This window comes from Maylandia zebra, linkage group LG18 (genome assembly GCF_041146795.1).
Source record: "Maylandia zebra isolate NMK-2024a linkage group LG18, Mzebra_GT3a, whole genome shotgun sequence".
Taxonomy (NCBI): domain Eukaryota; kingdom Metazoa; phylum Chordata; class Actinopteri; order Cichliformes; family Cichlidae; genus Maylandia; species Maylandia zebra.
The window spans coordinates 38,549-46,606 of NC_135184.1; positions in this window are offsets into that span (position 1 = coordinate 38,549).

Here is an 8,058-nt window from a genome sequence, read left to right on the forward strand (position 1 = left end):
GACCTGGTGGATGAAGACCAGACAGGGTTCATTAAGGGGCGACAGACACAAGACAATATACGACGTACATTGCATATAATTAATGAAGTTAATAGAGAAAAAATCCCAACAGCCTTAGTGAGTTTAGATGCTGAAAAGGCTTTTGACAGAGTCTCTTGGATATTTCTTTTTGCTGTTTTGAAGAGAATGGGCTTTGACAGTATCTTCATTAAGTGTATACAATCCCTGTATCATAGGCCAATGGCTAGAGTTAAAATAAATGGGGACTTGACAGACAGCTTTGAGCTCTTTAGAGGAACTAGGCAAGGTTGCTGCTTGAGTCCAGCTCTTTTTGCTTTGTATATTGAGCCTTTGGCTCAGTATATACGGCAAAGTACAGACTTAAAAGGGGTTTTTGTTTCCAAACTTGAACAACGAATAGGTCTTTTTGCAGATGATATAATTATATATCTACAGGATCCTGATACGACCTTTCCTTGGCTGTTTAAAGCATTAAAATATTTTGGTAAAAACGCAGGATATAAACTAAACATCGTAAAGACTCAAGTACTCTGTCTGAATTATTTCCCCAAAGAATTATTACAAAATGAATTTAAATTAAAATGGGATTCAAATAAGATCAAATACTTAGGTGTCTATTTAACTAGTGATACAAGTACTTTATACGAGGCAAACTATGTGAAGTTTAGTAACACAATCCAAAAAGATCTGATTAAATGGGCTCCGCTTGTCAAGGACCTTAGCTCAAGAATAGAGGTAATAAAAATGAATGTGCTTCCCCGGTTATTGTACCTATTCACCTCATTACCAGTCCAAATAACAGACGCACAGTTTGGTAAATGGGATAAATTAGTTAGTAGATTTATTTGGAAAGGGATAAAGCCAAGAATAAGATTTAAAATACTCCAATCAGGAAAAGAAAAAGGAGGACTTGCCCTCCCGAATTTCAAGGAATATTTCTATGCAGCTCAGCTGAGATATACTGTTTATTGGTGTTCATCAGAATATACTTCAAAATGGAAGCATATAGAGTTAAATTATTGCCTATCATGTCATCCACAAGCAAGATTGGGAGAAGAAACTACCCAGCCCACGAACAAAAATCTCATCACTGAATTTACTATTAAACTCTGGTGGACAATAATGAAGAAATATAGAATTACAGAAGATTGTAAATTGCTGATTTGGCCTGCATACTCTCGAAAATTCCAAAGTGGACAATGGGATAGCACATTTTTAAGATGGGTCAATAAAGGAATTACAGCAATGTGTACATTAATAGATGGGACAACATTTAAATCTTTTGAGAATCTACAGAAACAATTCGGATTGGATAAATCAGATTTATTTAGGTACTTTCAATTAAGACACTTTTACAATACAGAAATTAGAAAGAAGCTTTCGAGAGAAAGAAATCGTATAATAGGAACAATAACAGGTGCATATAAAAATCTTCCATCAGGAATTCTGTCGAAATTATATGATGGCCTACAAAATTCGAATAGGAATGAAACATTATATATTAAACAAAAGTGGGAATCGGAACTACAAATTGAGTTGTCAGAGGATGATTGGCGATCCTTATGTCTCACACAGCATAACTCCACTAGCTCTAGACGATGGAGAGAATATGGCTGGAAAAATGTGATTAGGTTTTTTATTACTCCGTATATCAAAAGCAAGCAGTTAAAAACACCCCAACAATGCTGGAGATTATGTGGAGACTGGAACGCCAATCACTCACATGTGTTTTGGAAGTGTAAATATATTAAACCATATTGGGAAAGAATCGCGGCAACAATGACGAAGGTGCTGGGGTATGAAGTACTGTGTGAGGCACGAGTAATGTATTTTGGAATATGGGAAAATGTAAAAAAGGAGGACTGGTATTTGTTTAAGATTATGTTGTTGTCAAGCAAAAAGGTGATAACAAAGAATTGGCTGAAAAGCGATCCTTTAAAACTGGAAGACTGGATGGACGTAATCGAGGACATATATACAATGGAAAAAATGACTTACACTCTGAGACTGAAATCTGACAAACACCGAAAACAGTGGACAAAATGGATAATTTATAAGTCTCAGTCAGCCTTATAGGGCGGGACCTCTCGTGTTTTTTTTGTTTTTTTTTTTTTGTTTTTTTTTTTTTTTTTTTGTGTGTTTGTTGTTGTGTTATTATTATTATTGTCTTGTCCGTATGTAATACAAAGGAAAAAGTACAAAATAAAGAGTTATAAAAAAAAAAAAAAAAAACACACTTGGTTGGTCCTGCTGTGTTTGCAAAGTCCTCAGCTCTTGGGCACGTCTTTTGCCCAGACAGGAAACATCCACCTCCCAAAACCAGGTAACTCAAAGAAAGAGAAACATAAATAGTATAACAGAAAACATTTTTTTGAAAACCACACAATGCTACTATGTGTGTGAGATTCATAACATCACTGTTAGGTTTAAGTAAAGTCGTTAATGAATTACATTACTGAAATAACTGCAAACCAAACTAATGAAGTGAATGAATAGACTGATTTTACTCATGTGTGGCTGATTCCATCACAGTTGACAAGAAAGTAAATTTAACAGAAGAAATGCAGACCAGCTTGGAGACAACAAGGAAATTTGCCACAGGGAGGGACCAACAGCTTCAGATAACCTAGACTGGCTCTGCAACCAGTGATGACAATCTAGTGTAGAGAAATGGCTCGAGCTGCTCCTGAAACACTGTCAGGCTGACATGCAATTGAGTAACAGATGAATGGACTAATGTGTGGGGCCCAACAGGACCTACCCATCACTTCAGGAATCAACAGGTCAGTAGAAAAGAACTAAACAGTAAAAACCTGACCCGTCCAGGACTATGAAAAGGGTGAGATGGATACACGTTTTCGTGTTGTTTACACCAAATTCTGACCCGACCATCTAAATGTCACAGCAGACTCATCAGAGCAGGCAAGGCTTTTCCAACATTTTATTGCCCAATTATATGAATTTTAGCCTCAGTTACCGTTGCCTCATATCAGCTTGAAGCATTTTGGTCATTCTCCTATGGCCTCTGGCATCAACAAAGCATTTTCACTGGATATTTTCTCTTTTTTGGACCATTCTCTGTAAACCGGAAATGGTTGTGTGGGCCCAAAGTTGATCAGCAATTTCTGAAATACTCAGACCAGCCTGGCACCAGCAACCATGCAATGTTCAAAATCACTCAAATCACCTTTATTCCTCATTCTGACGCTCCGTTTGAACTTCAGCATTTGCTGCCATGTGGTCGGCTCATTAGATATCTGAGCAACTGAAAATATAAACCTAGGGAAGTGGTTGGTGAATAGATTTTTTTTTTTTTTTTTTAAAAAACAGTTTTCATTAGCAATTAAAATTAAAATCTCTTTAATTACTGGGGTTACTAAACACAAAACTGGACCTCCTTTTTTTTTTTTTTTTTTTTTTTTTTTTTTTTTTTTCCCCCCCTTTTCCCCAGAGCAGTAATGTTTGAATGAACCAGGCAGTTAATGTTCACAAGGATCAGCTTCAGCATGAACAAATTCAAAAAAAGATGCAAAACACTGTTTCTGACTGTTTCAACGCAGTTACTTGCAGAAATTACAAACATGCCCAGACTCTCACCTCCAGAATCTTAAAGATTGTTGCCACATCACTGGATTTTGTGCAAATGGAGATATTGTTTACTGTGTGTGTTTGTTTGAGGTAGAGAAATCTGCAGCTGTTCATACATTCATGACACAGAGCAGAGAAAAGAGATGAAGACAATAAAGCAGTCTGGCAGATAGGTTTTCATGGAGCCCTGCCCTCACACTCTGCATATTGTTATTGGCTGTGGAGCTGCATGGGGCTGCACAGTGTCATAACTGATGATAGAGGTATTACTTTGCTTTGAACATGAACATGCATATACTGCATATTAAAAATAAAATTTCAGAAGTGTCTGATTAAGTGTTGAGAGCGCTAATAAAACACAATGCAGTAAGACAACTATTTTAAAAAACTATTTTTGGAAATGAACCATGATTAGCCTATGCTAATTAGCAACAGGGACAGGACAAGATGCTTTATTGCAATTGGTTTTTGTACCTGAGTAGAATCCCTATGTGCAGGATGTTTTTTAATAGTCTTTATACACTTAAATTTGTGTATACTTTAGACGTAAAGCAATGTTTATTACCTGTTCTCGGCTTGTCTTAATTTAATGTAAACTCTGAGTTCTATGTCCATCGTGGAATGGCGGTGTGCACCTTCTTCCCCGAGGACATGCTGTAACTGTGTGTAATGACCTGAGATGTTAAACTGCCCCAGTCCTGTTTCAGCTGGACAAAAGCCTATGTGAAAAATACAGTCTTTAATTGGATTTCTACACTTGTCTCTCTTAGTGGTTATATTTTTCTGTTCTTGGTTGTACTCTGTGTGCATAATGCACATTAAATAAAAGGTTGAGGAGGTCATCCAGCTGACTTTCAGGTGTATGTGGATATCTGTCTCATTCTCCTGCCTTTTATTTGGCTAAATGTATCTTAGTTGAAGCCGCTGAGTCTTTATCAGCATGTATTTCTGTCTCTCTCTGACAGAAGTAAAGTTGTCAAATGTTACGGGATCAATAATCCTATTCTGATCGCTGACAAGTGTGCCGTTATCAGATACTGGACTTTTGGTGGCTCACTTTCCTCTTGGTGCTAAAAGCAGCGATTTGCTTTCAAAGGATCACACACAGGATGACACTCAGAAAGTCACAGTAAATATCTGCCAAGTCTGTTCGTCCCCTCATCGTTCTTTCCTGTTTCAACTACATATGGACAGATTCCTGACTTAACTTTTTTTTGTGACCTAGAATTTCATGCAGAACATTAAATTCTTGACAGTGCATCTTTCAATTAGCATTCATTTGTAGTATTAGCTCATGGTTGTTTTAATCCTCAATCAATTAACATCTGTTGCCAGACCCTCACATTTCAAGAATGGCTTTCATGTTTGAACCATAATGTAATATTTATTGTGTTCTACACACAGACAAATTATGAAGGGACTGTTCACAAATTATGTCTTGGCACAGTAACAAACACTATACAGTGGATTAATGAGTCCCTGGAAAAAGGGATAATTCAAAAATGCCCAAAGACAAAATACAATGACACAAACTGCATATAAGGAAAAATGATTACCAATTAAAACAAGTGTGACTACAACAAACACAAGACATTAGCTAGAACAAAGATACTAAAAAGAAACATGGGGAAAGACATGGGGACAGAGGAGACACTAAATACAGAGCAGACCATTAAAGAATATGATGCGAAACCAACATGGTGAACTAAAAGAGGCAAAATGCAATCTAGTTGCAAATTTATGGTTTCCTTATACCTCAGTAGACTGACTTTAACATCTAATCTTATTCATTTAAAAATGTACCAAAGAAAAGCCGATATCCACGTCTGAAGCTGAGATTATTCAGAGAGCTGGCTGGAATAAACACATTTAAAGTAGACGAATCTGTCTATGATCCATATAGAGTGTAAAAGAAATGCCTGAAGAGCTGTGATGCTCAGAGAAAGGATATATTTCTATATACATACATACATATATCTCTCCATCCATTTGCTTCTGCTTATCCTTAGGGTTGCAGCTGGAGCCTATCCCAGCTGTCATAGGGCGAGAGGTGGGGTACACCCTGTCAGATTATTTTCATGAGCGACATATTTGAACAGAAGAACATTAGAATTTCATATTTTCCAAAGCTCTGTGCAATGTTTTGGAGTCTCATATGGAACAATACCTGAAATGACCTGCCTGTGTTGCATTCCTTCATCTCTGGCACTCATAGCATTAATTTGGGGACAATTTTACCCTGTGATATTATCAGCTACAGCCCTTGACAACACCATGCAGAGTCATTCCTCGTGATAAGGTCTTCAATTGATATGGAATGGAAATTCAATCATTTTAATTATTAAACTTTATAAAAACCAAAATAAGTTTTGATATTTCTCATGTTTTTCCCCACAAATTGTAAACATTGATATTGTTAAAAAACAACAACAACAATTTCTAGAACCATTCGCCCGTGAAGATTACTGATCCTAGTCTCCCATATCAGCTCTGTGAGTACTTGTACTTCAGATTTGTGGTACAGTTTTGAATGAATCCAGTCTTCCTCAGCTATTTTTAATCAACCTGAAGTACCTGTGGTCACAAACTTTCATGAATCTTATGGAACATTTATTGTAAGTCTCTACATTTTTTATGCTTATAATCTTGCTGAGAAGTACATTTTGTTTGTACTGTAGACAGAAACCACAAAGTCTTCCTCTGAGCCTGTGTTCTTGCAGAATGGAGAATAATATTTTTCTATTTGTTGTTTGCTCTCCATGCACCGTTGTCTGCTTGTTGCTTTCAAGATTTAAGATCTTCTATTGTACCGTCCCACCTGAGTGTGTTGCTTAGTGCGTGGGCATCGATTAGACACAGTTAAAAGTAGAGGTGGTGTCTGCAGCACAGAGAGATTCAATTGGAGAGAAAGCAAGCTGGGAAAAAGCTAGACACAGTGCAGCTGCAAAGGGGCTCGTGGCAGACACAGATTCTCCTTGCTTGGTTGCTTTTATGGCCGGGAACAAAGTCATTCAGCAAGACAGAGCTCTGCAGGCATCTGCCATCGCACACGAACAACTACAAACACTGTTCCCTGCTCGAAAACCTGTTACTCTTCTGGGGTCTTTATTAGAAATGAAACTGCACAGGGTGGTTCATTTGTGCAGAAAACGGTTTTTAATAAAAACCCATAAAGAAAAACTATAAGACAAAGCCACAAGAGAATATAAAGATAAGCCAAATGTCCATCCACTTTGTGTGGCTGTTACAGTTTTCCCACTCAGTGATGAAATTCAGCTTTTATGGTTTATTGAACGGCATATGGTTTTGACCAGCAAATCAAAATAAAGTTCCATATCAGGAATGATAGTCAGCTCTACTGATAACATGGGGTCCTCACATACAGACTCTGTCCCTTTTTTTTTTTTTTATTGTGGTGTCAAGAAGTCTCAAATAAATAAATTATGCGCCTGAAAAAACCCACCAGAGATTGATTTAATGATTTATGCTAGGTGAGAGATGATATTGCTTCAAAACCCCCGGTATGTCAGCTGGTTAAAAGAAGCATGTGGGGTTAAGCTGAAAGATTGCAGGTTTAAAAGGCAACGAACCTCTGGTTTTATTGGAAATTTGGATCAAAACTGCATTTTGAACTTGCCTTTTTAGATGTTAACGCTGATAAATGTACGATAGAAGGCACAAGAACCGCTTCTTTAAAAATTCTAAACTCATCCTGGAGCCCATCCAAGCTGTAATAGGACAAGAGGCGGGTTCTTGATTTGTTACCAGTCTGTCACAGGGCTAACACGCCTACTACCAAGTTAGACTCACCAGTTAACCTAACAAGGAGGTTTTTCTACTGTACCTAAAGAACCCAAGCAAGCACAGGGTGAATATGGACCGGTTGACCTTAATATTCAAAAATTGTTGTTAAATGTAGACTTATTTGTGAATTTAAAACAAACTACAAATGACCACTGTTACCACCATTGATGCGCCAATACACTGCAAAAAAGGACATTTTTGTTATTCTGTGCTGCATATAATCTAATCCAATTCAAATGGCTGCAAATCTTCACAGTTCCAATGACGCCCTCAAAAGCTGAAAAGAAAATGACACATTTCCAACACTGAGCTGTGGGCGAGAGACTGCTCTGAACATAAATGAACGCAAAATGATGAGATGTAGAGTATGTACTCCGCGAATTTCAAGCTTTCGCCTTTTTTTAAGCCTCCCCCCGTTATGTATTATATTGTAAGAAACATAAAGGTTGCAGATCTCCCACTCATATGAGCTTGCCACATGAATAGCTTTCATTTACTTCTGATGGATTCTCCTCCATCTGTCTGCCGTCACCTCCCGAGACTGAAACCGCATCTGCATTCATCACCGTGAATAATTTCACCAATTTAAAGACTTTCATTTGAAAGCCATGCAGCAATTAGTCATATTTCACTTCATCAATCATC